Source organism: Equus przewalskii, chromosome 4, assembly GCF_037783145.1.
Source record: "Equus przewalskii isolate Varuska chromosome 4, EquPr2, whole genome shotgun sequence".
Taxonomy (NCBI): Eukaryota; Metazoa; Chordata; class Mammalia; order Perissodactyla; family Equidae; genus Equus; species Equus przewalskii.
The window spans coordinates 8,628,094-8,651,652 of record NC_091834.1 but is presented as its reverse complement, the minus strand read 5'-3'; the positions used below and the strand labels follow the sequence as shown (position 1 = coordinate 8,651,652).

The window sequence follows — 23,559 nt, the reverse complement described above, 5'->3', positions numbered from 1 at the left end:
GCATGGACATGACACTGCTCATCAGGTCATGTTGAGGCAGCATCCCATGTAGCACTGGAATATACAACTATGTGCTGGGAGGCTTTGGGGAGAAGAAGAAGAAAAAAAAGATTGGCAGCAGATGTTAGCTCAGGTGCCAATTTAAAAAAAAAAAAAAAAAAGTTCTGTAGAAATAAAAGGAAAATTAACCTGCCTCTTATATGAAAGGAGGAAATGATTTCTTTTTGAGCACTTACCATGATTCTTGTGCCACCCATGCCATATAACTGTCTTCAGATCAGAGCAAGGGTTTCTGTTTTACTGATGGGAAAGCAGACTTGAAAAAGCAAGTGGCCATAGAGTATACGGTAGGCCAGGATCCAAATCTAGATAACTTATTAGGACAGCTAAATCAGAAACTAAGTGGAAATGAAAACACTGGAAATTCATGTTGTATTTTAAAAATAAATCTTCCATATCCTAGGCAAGAAAGAAAAAACTTACAAATGCTTATTTAACTCCTAGAGAATCAACACTGCTTTTGTATTGGCGGTTGTGTTGGTTTTAGCAACATCAGAAAAGTCACTGGGTTCAGAATTCCATAAGGGTGATGAGCAAGTTTAAAAGTAGCAAACAAATAATGAATCAATACAATTTCCCACAAAAACGAAGTAAACACCATTGTCTCCAGGTCTTTTGTTATGCAAAAGCAAGCCATGGGAAAATTTCCAGGAAAAATAAACTCTCAATTTTTTTATATAAGAATATAGGATAATGAGACAAATATTCTCCAGCTTCTCTCAATAGCTAGTTCACTGTTTTGAATTCTACAGATCCTCATAACAATCAACTGTCTTATTATTCTTTCAGATTTTTCTTTTTAATTATTTTGAAATTCATTGGCCTCTTGTATTGACTCTAATTCTAGCCAATGTTAAATCAAACTATTTGGCTTTATGATTTTCTAATACTACCCTAAGCAAGACCTTCCCATTGAAAATAGTTATGGACTCATTTATGTTATTTACCCTTGAAAGATAAAATATAAACATGTACCAGAATCTGTGTCAGGAAGTGTTTTGTTGCAGACAATTTATCAAATATTTAAAGAGAAGATATCAAACTTGGTAGGACATCAAAGAACTTTCCAGAGTAGCATTACAATAGGAGAAAATAATGCCACGGTATATCATACAGTGCTGTAGAATGTACACTGGGCTTTCATAGAGATTCTGACTCATATTCAGCTTCTAGGTTTCTCATGCATAAGTTATACTAGTAACTTATTCAGGTCAATTTTACAGGTAAGTTCCTGGTAACCTCTCACCCCGGGGATAAAACTATCCCTGTGAGGATGAGAGTGAAATAATTCACGTTAAGCACACGGCATAATGTCTGCTTCACTGAAACTCACCAGTAAAATTTAGTCATTATTAAAGGCTGTTATTATTATAGCTGCCTCTCCAGCATGTTTCCTTCAAAATAAGCAGTCCTATTGAAAACAGGAAACGTTAAAGCTTTGTTTTGCTGGTTGCTGTAGCAAGAAATTTGAAAGCAGCATGAGATTTTATAAGGAAAAAGAATTCATTTAATACTGCAGTAGGATCCTTTGAGAGATGAAATATTTATATACGTCTGTCACACATATGGAAAATTACAAATAAATACAAAAGTAGAGAGAATAGTGTAATGAACCCATCACCAGCTTCAACAACCATCAGCTCATGGCCAGTGTTCTTCTTCTCCACCCACTGCACACATTATTTTAAAGCAAACTGCAGACTCAGTTCACTAAATAAAATTCTTAATCAACTTTGATCTTATGAAATCAGGTAAGAATCAACACCATTAATCCATTTATGATCTAAAGAGCAAAAACATGTGAAAAGACTCATATTGTGGACTTTAATCTTCTAAAACAAAAGAATAAAATATCTATCTCTATTTAAAGCTCAAGATGATATCCAGTGTTTCTTATTAAGCTCTCATATATGATTGGAAAACAATAAAATTTACTGAAAAATTTTCAATATTAAAATATTTTGAATGAATATTCCTTGATGACACTATCACTTGTGCATTTAAAAAGTAACAAAATGTTCTAAAATAAATCTTTCTAATTATCACTGGATCTGTTATTTGGTAAGTGTAGGGGAGGAAGACATTTCCTCTACCTGCTCTGGGTCCTTCTGGCTGGACAACGAATTAAATTCACATGAGACACAATAACAGGAGAAAATTAAACAAAACTTTATAACATGTATACATGGGAAAGACTCAGGCAAAAGGAGCAACTCACCAAAATGGCTGAAGCTCTCCCCTTAAATACCACCCTCAGCTAAAGACAAAGGAGGATGTTGGGGATGGGGGAGTTGATCATGGGAAGTTACCAAAAAAGCACAGTAAACAAGAGTAAGGTTATTATGCAGATTTAAGTCCTTGCCTTCCTCATTGATAAGAGTTTCTAGAGATAAGGTCATCCCCCCTTTTTCCTGGTACAGAGGGGGAGACACCTTTACAGATGGAGATTTCCTTTACAAATGTAAATGTCTCTTAACAAAGGGTAACTGGATCCTAATTTTCAGTTTCTTTCCTGTCTACAGTTTTTAAAAAAGTAACCAGCCCAAAATAATTCTCATGCCAAAGAGACACATCTTGGGGTGGCCAGTTCCAGTCCCCAACAGTAAGGGTTATCTGGCAAGGTAACTAATTCATATTTCTCAAAGAGACAAATGAAGCTCCACTGAAAGTAGAGATGACTTTTTTTTAATCTTAGATATTTGGATTATAGCAATAAGAAAAATGGATTAAGTCAAAGAGGAAGAAATGTCTGTGTCTATTAGTACTACATGGCATTTAACTGAACTAAAGTCTTGGCATGGGTACAGTCCCTCCTAAGTGCTGTAGAATATTCACCATCTTCAGATGCTGGCAGCAACACAAACTGGCCCTAGAACAAACAACATGCACATTTTCTTCCTATGATAATGTGTATTAGTTATCTATTGCTGTGTAACAAATCACACCAAAACTTGGAGGTTTAAAACAACATACAGTGATTATCTCACAGTTTCTGTTGATCAGGAATCTGGGCCCAGCTTACTGGGTCCTCTGTTTCAGAGTTTTTCACAAGGCTGCAGTCAAGGTGTTGGCTGCAGCCATCTCCAGGTTCATCTGGTGCAGGGTTATTTGGAGATTGCCAGCGAGATTCAATTCCTCACTGGCTGTTGTACTGAAGGCCTCAGTTACCCACTGGCTGTCAGCCAGAGGTTTCTCCCAGTTGCTTGTCATGTGGGCCTCAGACATGTTGTTAAAGCCAGCAAGAGAGTATGTTAGTAAGACAGAAGTCACAATTTTTGGAACCTAATCAAGGGAAGTATTCTACCCATTAGACGCAAGTCACTAGGCCCAGCCCCCACTGAAGGGGAGGGCATTACACAGCTGTAAATACCAGGAGGCATGATTGTTGGAGGCCATCTTGGAAGTTGATCTATAGCATAAGGTCTTTACAGCTTCAGTCCACAGGCTGCATTTCCTTTTGCTTCAGATTTCTTTGTTTTCTACCACGTCCCATGAAAACCTTTGGCCTGAAATATATTAAGCCAAGAAATTCACAAACGTGAGAAGAGAGAGGAGAGTGCCTCAATATAAGCAAAATTTTGGTTCTTAGATATCTATGAAAATGATAAAGTTACAGAAGCAGCAGAAATTTTAGAGCATAACATTCATCCATATGGTAATGATTTTAGTACAAATCATACAAATTTGTACAAACAGGACGTGCTGATTGGTCAGACACAGCACATTTTCTGTGTTTTTAATGTGAATGGCTTTAGTGCAGGATGCTCTCTTTAGTTCCTTTCTGGCCCTTTCTACTGCTCCTGGGCCACTTCGACCCTGGTTGGTTTCTCATGTTAATGTAAGTAACATGCCCGGTACCAAATCATTTGAGTGGAGGCTCCCTATAGTATAAGGTACCACTTGGCAAAAGCTATTCACATATTCCATGCATTTGAGTTGACTCCATTTCCCAGCTTCTTAATGATGGAGTCTTAGAACCTCTTTCATGCTCTAGAAGAGGATTGCATATAGAGAGAGAGCATATTGAGAGAGCATATAACTCATTGCTGTGCTTACTACAGGCGATCAGCAAACCCACATAGCAAATATTTTAGGTTTTGCAAGCCACATGTGGTTTCTGTCACGTATTCTTTACTTTGTTTTGCTTTTTGTAACTCTTTAAGAATGGAAAAACCCTTCTTAGGTCCAGACAGTATGAAAGCAGACTACACGTTGGATTTGGCCTATAGGTTGTAGGCTGTCAACTCTGTTAAAGATTTGTTTTCTGTAATTTTTTGGTGTTCAAAAGCTGAAATGCCATAATCCTCAAATTTGAGACACAGACATGCTTGTTACAAAGAGTGTTTCAAATTTACCTGTTGATTGTAGTTAATATTTTTCCTTTATATCTACTAACATGTTGGTTGAATATAAAATATTAAGTAAATAATAGTCCACCTGTGATGCTCCACACTTTGTGGGCCATTTTGATTTGGGAAATTTCTCTGCCCTACCTCAGTTACCATTTCATCCCTTTCTTTTTCTCCTACTTTTTTAATGAACTTGTTATTACTAAGATGTTGGATGTCTTGAATTGATTGTTCTCTCACATTTTCCCACTCATCTTTGGGTTTTGGTCATGCTTTTGGGGAGGTTGCCTTAATTTTTATCTTTCAGCCCTTGTATTGTCCTTTAGAAAGTTCTATTTCTGAGAGCCCTTTTTTGTTCTCCAATTGTTCATTTTCCATAGCACTCTGCTCTGGTTTTATGGAATATCTTCCTGATTGTTCTGAGGATATTAATTAAAGACAATAGTTTTGAAGAAAACCTCAAACTCCAGGGGTATTTTTTCCTGACTATTTTGGTATCTTTCTTTCATATGGGAGGTTTTCTTCAAATGTCTCATAAAGTTCCGTTTCCATTAAAATTTCACAGTGATACTCTGAAAAGCAGATCGAAAACTGTGTGTGGTTTAGCTTGAGAACTACTCATCCATTGGCTGTTTTTCTTGTTTAACTGGAGGATTACTCATTCATTGGCTGTTTTTCTTGTTTAGCTTGAGGACTACTCATTCATTGGCTGTTTTTTCTTGTTTCAGCAAAATACCATTGGTGGAAGTACATCCCAAGGACCACTAAGTTCTTCAGAGAAGAAGCTGCCAATCTCTTCCCTGAGGTGAGAGATAGGAGGAGCTTAGCTATGCGTGGGGTGGGAAAGAGGGTGGAAGAGTTAACTGTATACAATTTTTGTACTAACAAAAATTCAATTTTGTCGTATGCCTCCTCATCACTTTCCTCTGCACTTTGAGTCTCCCTAGTCCTAAACCCTCCCAGTCCTGGCAAGTGAACTGTTCCTCTTCATGCACTGTCTGGCTTTGTGACCGTGGCTGCCTTAGCCTTATTAAATCCATATATGTTAATGTTCTTTAAAAATTGATTGAAATTCTTCCTCTGCTGCTGTCCTCCTTCCCGTGTTCTCTTTGTATTTGTCGGTTTAGATCTTTTTTTCTTTCATATTATTTTTAGTGGATTTTTAGGAAGGAGATTAGATGAATAGTTTACTGACTCTATATGCTTAATGCTTAATTTGGCTTCATCTTGAATTCATTAATTTTATTGGTATATGTCCTTTAGGAATTCTATTAAATGCAATTTGAAATTGGTAAATTTTATAGTTTCTAATCACTTTGTTTGCCATTACATTTGAATAATAATTTATTTAGCTGGGAAAGTCAAAAGGTTATTTTTCTCAGAACTTAGAAGATACCGCTCCATTTTCTTTGTGTATCTAGTGTTACTAGTGAAATGTCTAATTTCAGTCTGACACCTGATAGTTTGGAGATAATTTTTGGTTGTTAGTTGACAGTCAACAGGATCCTGAGAAGTTTTCCCCAGTTTTATAGTAGGAAAGTTTTCAAACAAATAGGGAAGTTGGAAGAATGGTGTAGGAAATACTCAAATACCTGCCACCTAGATGAGTATGTAGCCTTATTTGCTTGATGTGCCCCTCTCTATACGTGTGTACATTCTTTTGTTTAACCATTTGATAATAAGTTGCAGCCATCGAGGGATTTCACCTCGAATTATTCAGCATATTTCTCTAAAGAGTAAGAACAATCTTCTATTTGCCACAATCCTCTTACCACATCTAGGGAAATTCATACTTATTATTTTATAGTAATATTTTATATTTTCTTCTCTTCTACATTTTAGAATTTGTCCTTGATGCTTTGATATTTTACTTTTATGTGTACTAAAGTTGGAGCTTTCTATATGATTTTTTAAGCTACTCTGCTTAACACTTAAACAAGCTCTTTCAACCTTACACCAAGTCTTTTTCAATCCTAGGACATTTTCTTCTCTCATTTTGTATTTATTTTACGAACCACTCCCTCTCTTTGTTCTCTGTGCCGTCTTCCTCAGGAACTGCCTCTGGAACTTCTGGATATACACGCTATGTCTCTTATCCTTTGTTCATTTTACTGTTTATACAATCTCTGCAGTATTTTTTAAGCTAATGATGAATTATTAAATTTTATAGATCTCTTTTTGAGATTTTTATGGATACAATATCTTCCTGAAACTCTCTGGGGGGGAAGGTGTCTCCATTTTCTAAAGTTTCATTTAGTTTGCCTCCATTAGCTCTATTACTTTATAGTTTTCCCTCAAATGTATTGTGATTACTGGCTGTGTGCTCATCTTTATTTGAATTTCCCTGCTAGCCACCTGTGGACATAGTATGTTTTTACTATAATCTGCCTCTTTTGATTATGAGGAAGGGATACAATGTGGTGACAGATGGAGTGGCTGGTAGCCATTTTTCTTTATATGGGGACTTTCCCATTCTTCTTGTTTTGCCAACATGCAAATGTATGCATGCAGAACGGTCTTCTGTGTCATATGCTGCAATAATGAGAAGCCCTGGGCAGAAAGCTTGGGCACTTGAGGGGATTAGTTATGATAGCACAACATAAGACAAAGCCATCATGAACTGTTTGCCATAGACATGGCTGAAATCAAGAGTGAGACTGAGGAGGTGTAAGGCAGGCACCATTGGCATCTGATACAGAAAATGAGATAGGAAACTTCAGGCAAAAGATGTTAGAAAGACTCCTTCCCATTATAGTCCCTATGAGACACAGGAGAAGCTTAATAAAAGCAAAGACAGGTCCTGCTTGCAGTTACCTGTCACCTGCCTTTACAAGGACAATGGCATATCCAAATGAACATCAGGTGACACCAGCTTCTCACAACATTTCAAACTTGCTTCAAAGGAATACATTTTAGACCAAGATATACAAATACCACCCAAAACCCTCTTTTCATTGCCACTTTTTGGTATTACCTCCTAATTTCAGAATCTACCCAACACTGTAATAATTCACAGCATGGCAATGAGAAAATGGGCCATTATTAGGAGATATGGAAGGAACTGGTGACACATGCTATCTTCACCTACAGCAAGGATGTTTGTCCTTTCAAATCCTCCAGTTTCTTTTAGCTCTTTACTCCTTGTGATTTTTAGCATCTTCCCACTTCTGAAGGACCTGGACTTTACCAGACATCTCAGAACAGGTTTATAACTTTTCAATCATTATTAGATCCAATGTATGCTAAAATTATGTGTACTGTATATTCACTAGGGGAAATTATTCTCTGACAAAGATGATGGGCGAACTTTCACTGAATAACTTCATTTTATAGGAAAAAAACCCAGAGAGTTGGTACGTTATTGAATCCTGGAGGACAAAAGGGGAAAAGGCTATCAGAGGAGATTTACCTCTAACTCCCACTGTTTATGGAAATATTTCACAATACAATTCTACTGGATATTTTGCTTTTAAAGCTTCCATTTAAAAAAAAAACGGAAAAAGTTATCACATGAGTGAAAGCAACAAGGAGAGAAACAGTTTTAAGAATCTTGGAAATACGATCTGTTCCATGTTGCTGCAGCAGCATCAAGTTTGAGGCAGGGGGTTCATAGCTGAAGGGGTAGGCAAGGGTTAGATCGTGAAGAAGTATCACAGTAAGTTGTCCAGATGTTATTCTGTAGATGATCATTGAAGGATATTAAACTGGAAAATGTTGTAATCAGCCTTCATCTAAGACGAGTGATCGGAAGCTTTGTGGAGAATGAAAATGAAGAGACAAAACCAGGAGCAGAGAGATTGTTTATGCGTCTTTTGCATCTCCAAGAGGGTTGTGATGGCAGCCTGATGCCTAGCATTTATAGTGTAGATGGAGAAGTGGGCTCTAGGCACCAGAGTATTTGAGATATAGTCAATGACTAAGTTAAGGGTGTGATATAAACAGTGAGGGAGTAGGGTGCTGAAAGGTACACCGATTCAAGCTTGAGTTAAGGTGGCTGTTTGTAGAGCCAGTGGATGTTGGGTATATAGAAGGGTTTAGGGAAGGGATGCAGGGTAGTGGGAGGAGGTTAGTTTTAGAATATTTGATTTAGGTTCCTCTCAAAAGTTAATAATTGGGTCCAGCTAGTGAAAATATTTGTTTAAATCTCAAGAAGGAGAGGGAGTTGAGTTGAAAACATAGATTTGGAAGTCAAAAACATACTGATGATAGTTAAAAATGACATAAGATGAGTTAATTTTACACAATTTTTGTCTATGCTTAAGACAAGAAACTGAGGAAAAAATCTAAAATTAAAGAACATGTGAAAGAAAGAGACTCCACTTATAGAAGTAGGAATAAAAGTAAAAAAATCATATGTTTTGGAGAACAAGGACATAAATTCTAAAAAGAATGAGCTGCACAGAGTCAAGGGCTAGGTGGTTGGCTGTCACTTGAGTAGGGACAACTTAGACCAGAGGAAAGAAGGTAAAAATGGATTGGTGGTAAATAAGTTTTTAAATAGGGTGGAAAGTTCAGAATCAAAAACCAACCAAACAAACAAACCACTGAAAGCTTTAAGCATAATCTAAGTAGAAGGTGACATTGAGAAGATGTATGACAACAAGAAGGTAGGGGACTGGAAGTTGGATTGTGAATTTAATGGCAAGGAAGTGATGGTTTAGATTGTGAAGTCATTGCATGGAATGGGAGGGAAAACTCACATTAGCCGTTAGCTAATGAAAGGGCAGATAGGAGGCGCCAAAGCCTTGTGAAGCTAGAGCCTTGAAGTTTGACTTCATCAGTTTGCAGGATCGTGCGACTTTCTCCAGCAGGGCTCAGTCCCTGATAGAGTAGGAGAAAAGGTGGATTATTCCTTGTCTTTTGTCCCAGGGTCAGGTAATATGAAGAGTAGGTCTAGCAGGAGGATAGGATATAGGTAAACTGAGGTACTGGTGAAAAGGTACAAAGAAGCTCAATCATGAGGTTCAGGGTAGGTAGTAAAGCTCTTGCTGAGAGGGCACATATACTTGGCTGAGGGGAGAGGAGGAACTAAGGAGAGGGAGGTCTTTGGGGGTAGCGATGAGATCCTCTGAGAAATGGAAGGTGAGGAGGTTGTGGTGGGAGTGAGGGATATTGGAATCTATGATTTCTGAGGCCTAGACACATTCTTGAGGCCATAATTGAACCCGACTGGTTTGGTCATAAGGACAGAAGATGAAGACCGAAAGGATTATTTCTATCATATGTAACTATCTCTTCATCAGCGCCCCAGATCAGTGCTGGGGATGAAACAACACAGTGGTTATCCATTCACAATCTTTCTGATTCTTGTCCCTTTTACTTTATCATTTAAGGGAAATCTGGTTAAAAGCAAACATTAATGGGAGCCAGGGAAGAGCTGACTATGCAGAAGAATAGGAAAGCTAATCTATTAAACATCCCCTTAATCACCACTCAGACATAATGTGATTATGAGCAATCACTGTTGGGAATATTCGCAAGGTGGGAATATTGTACCGCAGGAAATATCATATTATATACTTATTTCAATATATTTTAACAAAATGCTATGTGATGGAATAATCTGATACTAGGTGTAATGTTTAAGGATACGTCAAAGAGAGGATGACTTAGCCTAGAGGTTTTGAAACTCTATGGAAAAATGGAAATCTTGGGCTGTTCTCATTAACTATTGTGGATAACCACTGTATTTCCCAATCTGCAAAGTATGCAAATCGTGGAATATTCACAAAAAAGCTCTTGGAAAATGGCGACAAGAAAGTAGGTAATCTAAATGACTTTTCTTCCAGAGAAAATTATTAGAGTTTAGCTTGGTTTTCCATCTTAAATATTATCACCTACAACTCACACAGAAACTAGAGTACAGTGTACTCCATTTCTCTTTTGGTTACATATATGTCATCTTTGAAAGCTTCATGAGCTTTTTCAACCCCAAAAGCGTATGACCTTAGGATCCCAAAAAAGTAGAAATTACCTTAGCATTCTTTTATTCTTGGATTTCTGTAGAACATTATTCAGATTTTTCTAGCCTCTTCCTTCAGGATTGGTGCTCTGACCTTAGGGGGAAAATAAGGTGAAAGCTTAACAACTGAATAAGGTCTGTTGCCAATCTGATGAACTTTTTAATATGTCTTAGATTGGACTGGTAAAGTTCAGTAATTAGCATCATAAACATCATTTTCTTTGCTTTGCTGTTTTAGAATATTTATGTACTCTGTAAGCATAAGGTTTTTTTTTTTTAAGTTTACCTTTGAAGTTAAATTTTCTATTCCACCAGCAAAGTATAGCTGAATTGGGCCTAAAATATGCCTTCTGATAGAATGAGGTATCTTCCAAATTATAGGCACCAAACTCGGCCGCTCAATCAAGGGTGTATACATGTAGGAAAAAGACACTGTTTGACCAGTCAAATGTAAATGTTTAATAATTCTGAAACACAAGAGCACAGCTTGCTTTGATTTATTCCACAACTTTCCAGCTCCAGCGCAGCCTCAGGCAACTATGTAATAGAAGTTCCAGCCAACTTCAAACTTTTTTTTAAGAAAAAGGGAAAATAAAGATTAAAAATAAAAAAACAAATTAAAATCCTCAGCTCTTTAATCATCTCAGGATCACCGAAGAAGAATAGGGATGCAAAGTTGGCTGCGATGAACCCAAACCAATATGGTGGTAACAGGAACTGATTGAAAAGCTGGTGGCAGACTTTTAGAACTCTGGTCTGCATATGTTAGTTAACTCCACACACAATAAATTCCTTTGTTTCAGTTTTTCAAACTCCAAAAGTTTAGCCTTGCTCAATTTATTTTTCCTCATTGCCGAAGGACATCTTCGTTTACATATTCTGTCCTGAGCCTTGAACTCATTGGAACTAAATCTGAATACATCTCTGCCCACCCAATTCCCAAAGATGACTTGATAATATAATTCCATTCCAAAGAAGAGAGGACATTCAATGAAAGAGGCTATAAAATGTGTATTTGCCCAGATCCCAACTCGCTCAGGTATTTTCTTTGTAGACACCATGGGAAATTCATTCAGTGAGACAGAACTATTGAGCACAGTCAGCACTGAGGCAGACGTGATTTCTGAAGGAAAATCCTCTCTCAGACTAATTCAGAAAGGGAGGAAGAGCTCTAATGTTTCTCTTGTGGTTCTGTTCCACTTACTGCACTTTGTAATAAATGCTCTGGTCAAAGACAGAGTTCTGATGAAGTGGCACAGAACTGCATGTCATCCCACAGCCTCAGAAAGGAAATCTCTCTGTTTTTATTTTAAGCATACCATAACATGGGATCCCATCACAGTCTTTGAGAATTGAAATATAACAACAGACAACTGATGTTTGGACTGCCTATAAACCACAAAAGAATAGCCACAATACCAGCAACTTTCCTTCTTAGCTCCAGCCAAATGTTCTAAAAACTGTATCCTGGAATTCTCATGTAGAATGTCACTGATTTTGGCGGGGGGGAGGGGGAAATGGTTTTAGAAGACAGTGCCTGATTAGTTCTAATGCCATATGTGGTAATAGAAAGTACTTTAGCTGGAATTTTAGCTTTTTTTCCACCCCAGTAGCCAACTGTGCAATTGAGGTCAAATCATTTGGAGATCTTCATTTAACAGATGGGAAGATTCATCTTGAATGCAATGAGATTCCTTATCTGGAAGTGAAGAAGTTAAAAGATTGAATTTCATGATCTGTTACACCTTTCTATAATTCTGAACTTTTACTTTTTGCTTTGGGAGTTCTTCTATCACTGATGTAAAACATACCACTTACTTAATACCCTCCATTTTAAACATATGTGACTTCTCAGGAAATCATCTTTCTTAATTCATAGGGAAAGTAATCAATATTATACTATTTTAGAAAATTATTTCCTTGGCTGATTATCTCTAGAACTGATTGACAAGAGAGGATGTGCAATTCTACTTTGTGGAAGATATTATAGATTAGGATATGGGCACTTCTCAATTATCATGGGATAGAGTAATTGAATTCCTAATTAACTATGGTAATAATGCAGCAGGACTCAGAAATTAGACAATGGTTATTTATCACTTATTGCCACTGATATTCAGTAGAATGCCCTCCCCCTTCCCCTGGATGAAGACTTTAGGAAATTTTGAGCCAAGCCTTGGGAATAGGCTGCTTATAAGTTGGTAGAAGGGCGTTGGGAAGCAGTAGAAGATGATGCATAGTTTATTTCAACTATGGCCTTGGGTTATTTGTGAATTTCCCTTTGTTCTGGTTAGTTGAGAGTTGACTATATGTCTATATTACTATATATCCAGAACAAAATGGACAATTTATAAAGGTCATTTCTCGTCTAATCATTTCATGATCCGCAAATCCATGCTCAGCATTTTCTTCATATTTATTCTTCATCTCATATCTGTACTCAAAGATACAGAAATATTTCCATGAGAAAGAACATTGGCATATAGTGAGATTATAAGAGAAAAATCTTTACTGAATTGGAAACTTCATTTAAATATCATTTGTCGTTCAGTTGCATGCTCCCCTAGCTCTTCTATGGCAAACAATAATGATACCAGCTATTTTTTAACAAGAAGATATTTGGAGATCATCCACTTGGCATTGAGCCGCTGAGGATGCTTCACATGGCAAGTCCACATCCAAGTCTCTGAAACTAAAATTTGCTGCTTTAATCCATACAAGGTGATTCAACCTATGCAGAGTAATTCTTCAAGCAGTAGAAAGATTTACAAGCATTAAGCTTACAGCTTGCTTTTGCACCAAGGTCAGGCGTTGCCATAAAGGAGTGTTACTCTTCCTTGGCTAAAAAAGGAGATATTCTCGAAATGGATGCCTGAAAAGACTTTCATCCATCAGCAGGCCAAGTCAATGCCAGGTTTCAAGGATTTTAAGGACAGGATAACAATCTTTCTGAGGGGCCATATTGCAGGCTACAAATTGAAATCCTTTGTAATCTGTCACAGTGAGAACCCCAGGGCCTTCAAGCATATCAGTAAGCACACACTGCCAGTGCATGACAGAAGCAGTAAGAAGCCAGGAATGACACAGCTCCTCTTCCAAGATGCCCTCCTGAATTGCTGTGCCAGTGAAATGGAGAAGTACTCTTTGAAGAATAACATGCCTTTCAAGATTTTGCTTATTGTTGCTAGTAACAATAACATCCTAGACATCCTCCGTTTATTGGTGATCTTCATCCCAATATCAAAAAGGTCTTTCTCCCTCCAAACACCACCAATTTGATCCAGCCAGTGGATCAATGAGTTATAGCAGCTTGTAAGGCCTACTACTTTAACCTTGCTTGGACTTAAGGTGATGTCACTAAGGAGTTTATGAATGGCATCTGGAAGAAGACACTCAAGGGGTTTGTCTATGGCATCAAAGGATTTACCAAGGATGAGGAGGTTGCAGAAATCAACAAGGCTGTTGTTGAGATGGCAAACAGCTTTAACCTGAGTGTAGAGGAGGATGACATTGAGGAGCTCCTAGAGGTGGTTCTGAGGGAATTGACTAACAAAGAGTTGTTGGAACTCAAATAGGAATCCATAGCTGAAGAAGAGGCAAGAGAAAAGGAAACCGCAGGAGAAGAAAAAGAAAACCCTCTAAGAAAATTCACCGTGAAGGGTTTAACAGAAGCTTTTGCCGACCTCAACCAGCTCCTTAGAAAGTTTGAAAACATAGACCCCAACACCACAAGGTTTTCATTAATGGAGAGGAATGTTCATGGTGCATTATCTGCTTACAAGCAAATCTATGATAAAAAAAGAAACAGACCAAGCAAACCACCATTGACATATTTCTGGAAAGAGTGACACCTCAAGAAGAGCCTCAGGCGGGGCCTTCAGGAAGTATTCCAGAAGAAGGCATTGTTATCACAGGAGATGGCAGCTCCATGCATGTTATTGTCCCTGAAGACCTTCCAGTGGGACAAGATATGGAGGTGGACGACAGTGATATTGATGATCCTGACCCTCTGTAGGCCTAGGCTAATGTGTGTGTTCATTGTCTTAGTTTTTAACAAAAATGTTTAAAAAGTAAAAAAAATTTAAAATTTTGAAAGTAGGAAAAAGCTTATGGAATAAGGATATAAAGAAAGAAAAAAAATTTGTACAGGTGTACAATGTGTTTGTGTTTTAAGCTAAGTGTTATTACAAAAGAGTCAAAAAGTTAAAAAAATTTTAAAGTTTATAGAGTTAAAGAGTTATAGTAAGCTAAGGTTAATTTATTATTGAAGAAGGAAAATTTTTTATAATTTTGGTGTAGCCTAAGTGTACAGTGTCTGTAACGTCTACGGTAGTGTCCAGTGATGTCCTAGGCCTCTACATTCACTCACCACTCACTCACTCACCCAGAGCAACTTCCAGACCTGCAAGCTCCATCTGTGCTAAGTGCCCTATACAGGTGTATCACTTTTTATCTTTTATACCGTACTTTTACTGTACCTTTCCTATGTTTAGATACACAGATACATTGTGTTACAGTTGCCTACAGTATTCAGTACAGTAACATGCTGTACAGGTTTGTAGACTAGGAGCAATAGGCTACAGCGTATAGCCTAGGCTGTGCCATCTAGGATTGTGTAAGTACATGCTATGATGTTGGCCAAAGACAAAATCACCTAACGATGCGTTTCTCAGAATATTTCCCTGTCATTAACCCACACATGACAGTAGTCTCTTAAATAATCCCGAAGTCGTGGGGGACCCAGGTCTACAATGGCATATAATTATCATCGTTGAAAGTGATACTAAGGAGAGATTTCTTCTCCCTGTCAAGACACTGCTGCCAGATGCATGATGGATGGCAGTGGTGCATGTAGGTCATCAAGGCTCTCCTCTGCCCTGGTTACCAGCCACAGCACCCACCCGGCCTCAGCAGCAACATTGTGCAGCAGGGACCCTACGTGGGTGGCTATGCTCCCTGCGTTTCAGCAGCGACATCGTGTGGCAGCAATTGTAAAAAAGAATGGCATCCGCCACTGATGGAGCAGGTTTTCTGGTTCTCTTTCAGGATGGGGTAAGCATCCCTGGGAGGTTTGGAGTTCTCGCAGGAAGGAGAATCTTGAAGAGAGGAGGGAAAGGTTGGTTACAATGCAAGTGGCCCATGCTGCTATCTGATAGGGAACCTTTACTTCTGTTCTCTTCAAAATGCAGAAGACAGAGAAGCGTTCATCTGCTGTCTTCCTTCAGAAATTGTGTCCTCGCTGAGCGGGGAAAATCAGGATTGATTAGTTTCAGGGCTCAGAAAAATTCAGCATGAATGGCAAAGCAAACTAAACTGCATCTCAAACTGATCATCAAGTAATCTCTGTGCAGCAAGGGCCATAGAGTCGAAGCTGAAAGCTTGGGCTTTGCATGAGACCTACCTGGGCTTAAACCCAGGTCTGCTGCTTACGATCTTTGACTTTGGACAAGTTACTCAACTCTGGGCCTCACTTTTCTTATCTGTGGAATGGGAAGGAAACAATGCACCTCAAAGAATGATGCTGAGAATTAAATGCGTGAATCTACATAAAGTGCGTAGCCCACTGGACCTGGTACACGTTTGCTGGATGCTATTGTTCTTTACCTTTTTATACTGTCTTGCTCTTACCTTCCTCTGAGGCTCCTTTACTTTCATTAATTCAAGATTCATTCGATAATCTGGTAACCAGATCTTGATTCCTGTCTTATTTCTTCTCTTATAACTTTATGTCTATATTTCTGAAGTACATCCCAGTATTAAATTATATTTTTCTTAGTTTTTTTTTAATAAACAGCCATTGCAAGAGACCTTCTGGTCCAACTGTAATGCAGGATCACAAAGTTAAGTACCCACAGGGCCAGACAGGGCCTTAGATGATTGAAGCCGACCCAATGAGATGGAAGCCCTGCCTGACATGAGAGTGCGTGCTCGCTCCACACCAAGGCCTGCGAGAGCCAGCTGGCTGCTGGCAGCAGGAGTAAAGGCCCAATGTTGTCAGATCTATCTTTCAAGAGAAGCAAGAAATACAGTTTCATAATATGGACTTTCCAAATCTTAAGCATTGAGCAGTAATACAAATTTTTGAGAACACGACAGGCCAATCAAAACACATTTGTGGGCCAGAGTCAGGCCATGTCAGTTTGCAAGCTTTGTGTCACCTTCCTGGGTAAATTCCACTTTGGATGAGTGCCACCTAGTGGTAAGAATTATAATTAAGAGACAACAAGTAACTTTTAAATGCTGTATTACAGTTTGTGATTATAATGCTGAGTATAAGTGGTGGTTGGTGTCTTCGTATCTTTTCCTAAATAATTACCCATAAATACTAGTGGGGTCAGTTAGTTTTGGGAACTTCTTCTATCACGGGCGGTGGTCCTGTACTCTATTTAACTCTCATAGCAAAAGTGGCTACAGAAGAGCTGCCCCAGTAATATCCCCATAAGATCACTTACATTCTTTCCTACAATTTCTGGGGATTCTGTTCTCATAAACTCTGGACCATGTGCTCTCTGAAATCACTCTCCCAAGCTGATGCCTTAGTTTTTACCTTGTCTAGAACTAGTATAAGGTGGGGTGAGGGAAAAGGAAATAAATGATTGGTTAATGATGGGTAAAGAAGGAAAAACTCAGGTTGTCCACCATCCTGATCCAATTCCTTTGCCTCCATTTTTGCTGAATACCTATTTCAGCTTCTGAAAGTGATTTTTCTTATAAAATCATTATATCAATTTATTTATTTTATCTTCTTTTTTGGTGAGAAAGATTGGTCCTGATCTAACCTCTGTTGCCAATCTTCCTCTTTTTCTTGAGGAAGGTTGTTGCTGAGCTAACATCTGTGCCAGTCTTCCTCTGTTTTGTATGTGGGACACCGCCACAGCACGGCTTGATGAGTGGTGCATAGGTCCACACCTGGGATTCGAACCCGTGAACCCCAGGTTGCCGACACTGAGCACACAAACTTAACTGGTATGCCAACAGACCGGCCCCAATTTCTTTGTATCTTAAAATATTCCTTTGATATCTATTAGACCCATGATTATGACCTTTCAATAGACCAAAAGGTCAGCAAACTATGGCTCATGGGCCAAATATGGCCTACCACGTGTTTTCATAAAGAAAGCTTTATTAGAACATAATATTTGTTTACATGTTTGTAAACTTATTTGTTTACATATCATCTATGGCTGCTTTCTTACTACAATGGTAGAGTTCAGTAGATGTGACAGCCCAAAATATTTATCTGGCCCTTTACAGAAAAATTTTGCTGACCCCTGCAGTAGAACTTTTTTTTTTATTACTGAATGCGTAGTATATATTTTGCCATCCGTTTGCTTGTAATCTTTCTGTATGCTCGTGTTTTTAGTGTGCCTCTTTTAAACAGAATATACCTGCATTTTATTTAATAAAACCTGAATCTTTATGTAACTGTCAAATTCAGTTAAACTGATGTATTCATCATTTATTTTTGCTATCCTATTTTGTGAATTCTGTTTGTTCTGTTTTTCCCGATATGCTCCATTTTTCCCTTTTTTCAAGCTTTTAGTACGTTGTTTTATTTAGAAATCCTGTTGCTCCAATAACACTTTGAAAGTTTTAATACCTATTTCTCATCTTTATATAAATAGTCTTAAACTTTAAGCACGCATGTGACTTTGAAAAGTTCCTTAATCGATATCTTTGTCCCTCACCTGAAAAGTACGAATTCTTAGCACACTTAAATACCACATTTCCTCAGATCTATCATGTCCTTATTTTAGTTCTGACTTATTTTTATACTCTTTAAATAAGTTCTAAGTAATAATTAAATAGTGTGTTATGTAATAAATTCCCGCTTATATTTACCCCGATGTTGGCCAGTTCCTGCTCATCACTGTTTCTCGCTCCACAGCCCTTCCTTTGAGTGGCATCCCTTCCTCTGGAAGCACATCTTTTAAAAGCTGTCTCAGTGAAGTTCTACCGTAGAAGAACTTGGAGTTCCAGAAGGGAAGGAGACAGAGGATGGGGAAGAAGCAATATTTGAAAAGATAATCTTTCAAGAGTTTTTCAAATCTACCCAAAGATAATAGCTAATAGATTCAAGCAGTGTCTAAAGTCCAAGCAGGGTAAATGACAGTCTGACACTTTGGCAGGTCAGAGTCAAACTGCTGAAAATGGAAGACAAAAAGAAAATATTAAAATATACAAAGAAAAAAGACACGTTACCTTCAAACCGGTAACAATAAGACAGAGCTGATTTTTTAACAGAAATGATGGGAGCCAGAAGACAGTGTAATGACATATTTAATGATGAAAGAACATAACTGCCAGTTTAGAATTTTCTGCTAAGTGAAGGTATACTTCATAATTGACAGTGAAATAAAGAGTTTCCAGACAAACAAAACATGGAGGATTCCCCATGAGCAAATATTGCAGTAAATACCACAGTGGGTTGTTCGGGCGGAAGTAAAATGGTCCCAGACAGAAAGAAAAATGCAAGAAGGAAAAATATCACTGGTATTGGGAAATACCCGGATAAATACAAAATAATATTTATAATAAGAAATAAAATATTTTGTGATGTTTACATATGTGTAGAATTAACATGCATGGCAACAATAACATAAAAAGTCAGAGAGGGTTAAAAGAAGTTAAAAACTCATAACTTTTCCTTGTTGATTGTAAATAGAAACTACTCTTAGATGATAATAAGTCAAGGGTGCAAAGGGTGCATATTGTAATCCCTGAGGTAACCGTATATATAGCATGTGTATAGACAAATAGAGAAAGATAGAGGTATATAGATGCAGGTATATGGTACAACTATATCTATCTCTTTATAAATGTATAACTGTAAATATATCTATAAGTAAATATATTTAGATATATGTAGACATATAAAATGTATACATCTATATATATATATATATATATATATCTCACAAGTTAATAGAGGGAAAGTTAGAATAATAAAATACTTGATCAATGGAACAGAAAACAAGTTGTACAAATAGAAAACATATAGTAAAGTGGTAGGTATAAAAGCAATAATATTAATAATTGTATTACAAATGTACTAAATATTCAAATTAAAAGACAGATGTTTTCAGACTGAATAAGAAAACAGCACAAAACTATGTGTTCCTTAGAAGACACAAATTTTAAATGTAAGGGCATAATAAGACTGCAACAGGATGGAAAAAGATGTTCCATGTGTAGCTCTACAAATATCAGATAAAGTGGACTTTAGGGTGAGAAATATTACTAGAGCCAAAGAGAGACATTTGATTTTGATAAACAGGTAAATCTACCAGAGAGAAAACAATTCAAAAGTTGTATGTATCTGGGGGCTGGCCCCGTGGCCAAGTGGTTAAGTTCGCGCACTCCGCTGCAGGCGGCCCAGTGATTCGTTGGTTCGAATCCTGGGCGCGGACATGGCACTGCTCATCAAACCACGCTGAGGCAGCGTCCCACACGCCACAACTAGAAGGACTCACAACTAAGAACATACAACTATGTACTGGGGGGCTTTGGGAGAAAAAGGAAAAAATAAAATCTTTATTTAAAAAAAAAAAAGTTGTATGTATCTGATAACTAATAACTTTTGAAACAAAAATTGACGTAATTTAAAGGAAAAAAGGCAAATTCCTAGTTACAGTAGTGAACTTAAACACATCTCTGCCAATAGCCAATAGACCAACCTTAAAAAAAAATCAGTAAGCATGAAAATATCTGAAAACATGATTGGGGCTGGCCGGGTGGCACAGCAGTTACGTTTGCGTGTGCCCGTTTCTGCAGCCCAGGGTTCACAGGTTCGGATCCCAGGCATGGACCTATGCACCACTGATCAAGCCGTCCTGTGGCAGGCGTCCCACATATAAAGTAAGGGAAGGTGGCACAGATGTTAGCTCAGGGCCAATCTTCCTCAGCAAAAACGGGAGGATTGGCAGTGGATGTTAGCTCAGGGCTGATCTTCCTCAAAAAACAAACAAACAAAACGATTAAACATATTTACCAATTGATATATGGAGAAAATTGCACCCAACAATGACAGTATGCATATTCTTTTCAGGAGCATATGAAAAAATGATCAAAACTGGTCATGTGCTGGGCCATAAAACAATTTTCAACAAATTGCAAAGGATTTAAGTCATTCTGAGGATGTTCCCCTACCACACTGGAAGTAATCTAAGAAATCAATAACAAAAGATAGCTATAAAAGCCCCAAATATTTAGAAATTTAATAAAATAATTATAAATAACCTTTGAATAAAAGAAGAAATCAAAATGGAAATTGGACAGTATTTGGAAGTAGCAATGGAAATATCAAAATTTGCAGGCTACAGATAAAGCTGAGTTTAGAAGGAAATGTATAGCTTTAAATGTATATATCAGAAAAGAAGAAAGGCTGAAAACAAGCTATCTAAGTATCTAAAGAACGTAGAAAATGAACAGCAAATTGACTTTTAATTAGTTAGAAAATAAATGTAGAAGAGATAAAATAAACAAACCAAAAGTTTGTTCTTTGAAAAGACTAGTAAAGTTGATAAGCTTTGTTAAGACTGAACAGACAAAAAGAAGAGAAAGACAGAAGTTATCAATATCAAGAATGAGAAAGAATGAAAATAGGTTCCACCACTAAACAATCTTTGTATACCTCTCTGTCCTTTGCATAACTCTCCGCTGTCTTGTTGTTATAACTTTAAAAGTCTTGAATAAAAGTAAAACAATTCCTCTCAACATTTTCTTCAAGACTGCTCTGACTGTTCTTGAATCTTTGCTTTTTCATTAATTTTAGAAACAGCTTATAAAATTTCACAAAACAACTTTAGGATATTGATTGGGATTAGATGAATATATGAATAGACTTGGGTAGAAATGACAAAGTTATAAGATATTGAGCTTTCCAATTCATTAATATGGTGTACACTTAATTTATTTAGGTCTTATCTATTTTCTCTAAATAGTGTTTTTCTCTGTAGAGGTATTGCACAATATTCAGAATATTTATTTTTAGGTGTTTAATATTTTTAATTATTTTTCAAATTGTATATTTTTAAATATTTCACCTTCTCTTTGTTGTTGCTATATGGAAACATAGGTTAAATAGGGATGTGACATAATCACATTTGATATTTAGAAAAAAACTTGACAATGTAGGAAGTGTATTTTTAGTAGGCTTCTGCATAATACACATAATGTAGACTAAAATAAAATTGTGGCAATGGAAAAAGAAAAGAACTTAAAAGAGATATTTATAACTTAGTGTGACTCTTGGATGTGCGCTGAGGGAAAGGAAAGAATTAATGATTACTTTAACATCTGGAGGGATTATAGCATTATTCACAAAGGTGAAGGAAGAAAAATTGGGGCTTGAATGGAAAGAGCCAGGCCTAAAATTGAACTCACTGAGTTTCAAATGCTTGTGGAACATCTAGGTAAATCTAGCCGGTATATAGTTGGATTTAATATGGGTATGAAGTTTAGGAGTGAGACCTTGGCTGACATTATCATGTACATGGTAGGGACAGACACAGAGGTCCAAGAGATTACTTAGGAAATGTATAGAAAAGAAGAAACTGCCAGATGTAGAACCATGAATATATCAATATTTAAGAGATACGTAGACAAGTCTGAGCAATTGACTAAGGGATTTGATATACAAATAGGAAGAAATGAAGAAAGAAAAATAAAAGCCAAAAGAAAGGAAAGATCAGTGTCAAACATTGCAGAAATCTAGCTACAGAAGAGTTGAAAAGTTTTAAAAGTCTTTTGAATTTATCACAAAGACATCATAATGACCTGCAGAACATTTCTAGTATCTCAGAAGTGAAAGCCAGATGGTGATTCTTAGTCTACTCTGCAGCCCACTATGAAAAATGCTTTCAGAGAACTTCATTGTGAAGGGGTAAAGAAAGTGCGTAGAAATCAGAGGAGGGAAGAGTCAAGAATTCTTTCTAATGAGTGGGAAGTAGTAAGCATGCAAAAAAGATGATATATCACTGGTTCTCAAAATTTAGCATGCAGAAGTATTGTCAAGGACACTCAGATCAAGGAGATTCCTGAGTTCTGCCTTACAGAGCTGATGACTTAGTAGGTCTGAGGTGGGGCACTGGAAGCTGTGCTTTTAACCAAGTACCCAAGGTGAGTGTGAGGTAGGTATTCGGAAGACCACAGTTTTAGAAATACTTCAGGAAAATGGAAAATAAACAAGGATAAAAGTGATAAAACCTAGTTCCTAAAGTATGGGAAGGGATGTGGTCCAGTGAATAGGTGGTAGAATAAGCGTTATAAAGGGAGAATACAATTACCCCATGATGATAAGAGGAAAGGAGCAAGATGTAGATGCACGTGTTTGTGGTAAGCACACAAAGATGAGTTTCATTCTGAATGTTTCTTTAATTCTCTTTAAAATAAGCAACCGATCATTTATTAAGAATAAAGGGCAAAGCTGAAGAGTAGACACATGGAATAATTTTTAAATGGATGTTTTTAGGGAATGGTGAAGAGATGGTCATGAACACGAAAGCATTGCTGGGCAGCTAAGGCCGGGTGAAATGCTTTGTGATAGAGGCTGGACCCTGTGAACATTTCTAGCCAGCTGGCACAGTGTTAGGCCTTATCAGGAGAGGCTGCTGGAGAGGCATGGTAAGAGGAAGGGCTGCTTCTCCTCCTAGTTGTGCTTCCTTTCTTGATCCTGAGGTGCACCTGACAGAGAGTGGCTTCCTTGCTAGTGGAACTTCCTGGACTGGAGCAGCTGCCCTGTCAGTGGTGTGCTGGAGACCAGTGACGCATACCCCAGTGGGTGGGTTCCTGGCAAGTCTCGTCAGTGCTTGGGGGTGGGATGGGGTGCTCTTTTCAGTTTGTTCCCTTCTTGAGTTTGCTCCCACAGTCCAAGAGCTGGTGGCTGCTCCTTACGTCTGCTTATCCTTTAGAGTTCTCCTTACTTCTCTTTGTAGTTCATCCTCTGTACTAATTAATAGCTCTTTGTGTTAGAATTGCCCTCTTCACATTACTAGTGTGGTTCTATCTTCTTACTTCACCCTGAAGGATTACACTAATTAAGAATGTTTTCTTTGAAAATGGCACTTTGAATAAGTTAAAAATCTACATTCACGGAAGGTTGAATGATGAGATAAATTATTTGAGGGGAAGATGGGGCAGGGAATTTGGCTAACTTGATTATTTTCTCCCTACACTCAGTGACAAAGA

At 37.6% G+C, this 23,559-nt stretch overlaps 1 long non-coding RNA gene across 13 annotated transcripts in view; it reads left to right on the top strand.

Moving 5' to 3' along the window:
- The window catches only part of LOC103552449 (uncharacterized), a 176,255-nt gene that overhangs the window by 33,373 nt on the left and 119,323 nt on the right, over positions 1-23,559 (top strand). For all 13 annotated transcript variants that reach the window (XR_011538943.1, XR_011538946.1, XR_011538937.1 and 10 more), the window contains one exon: positions 5,138-5,214. This is a non-coding gene — a long non-coding RNA (uncharacterized lncRNA). The remainder of the gene's footprint in view (positions 1-5,137; positions 5,215-23,559) is intronic.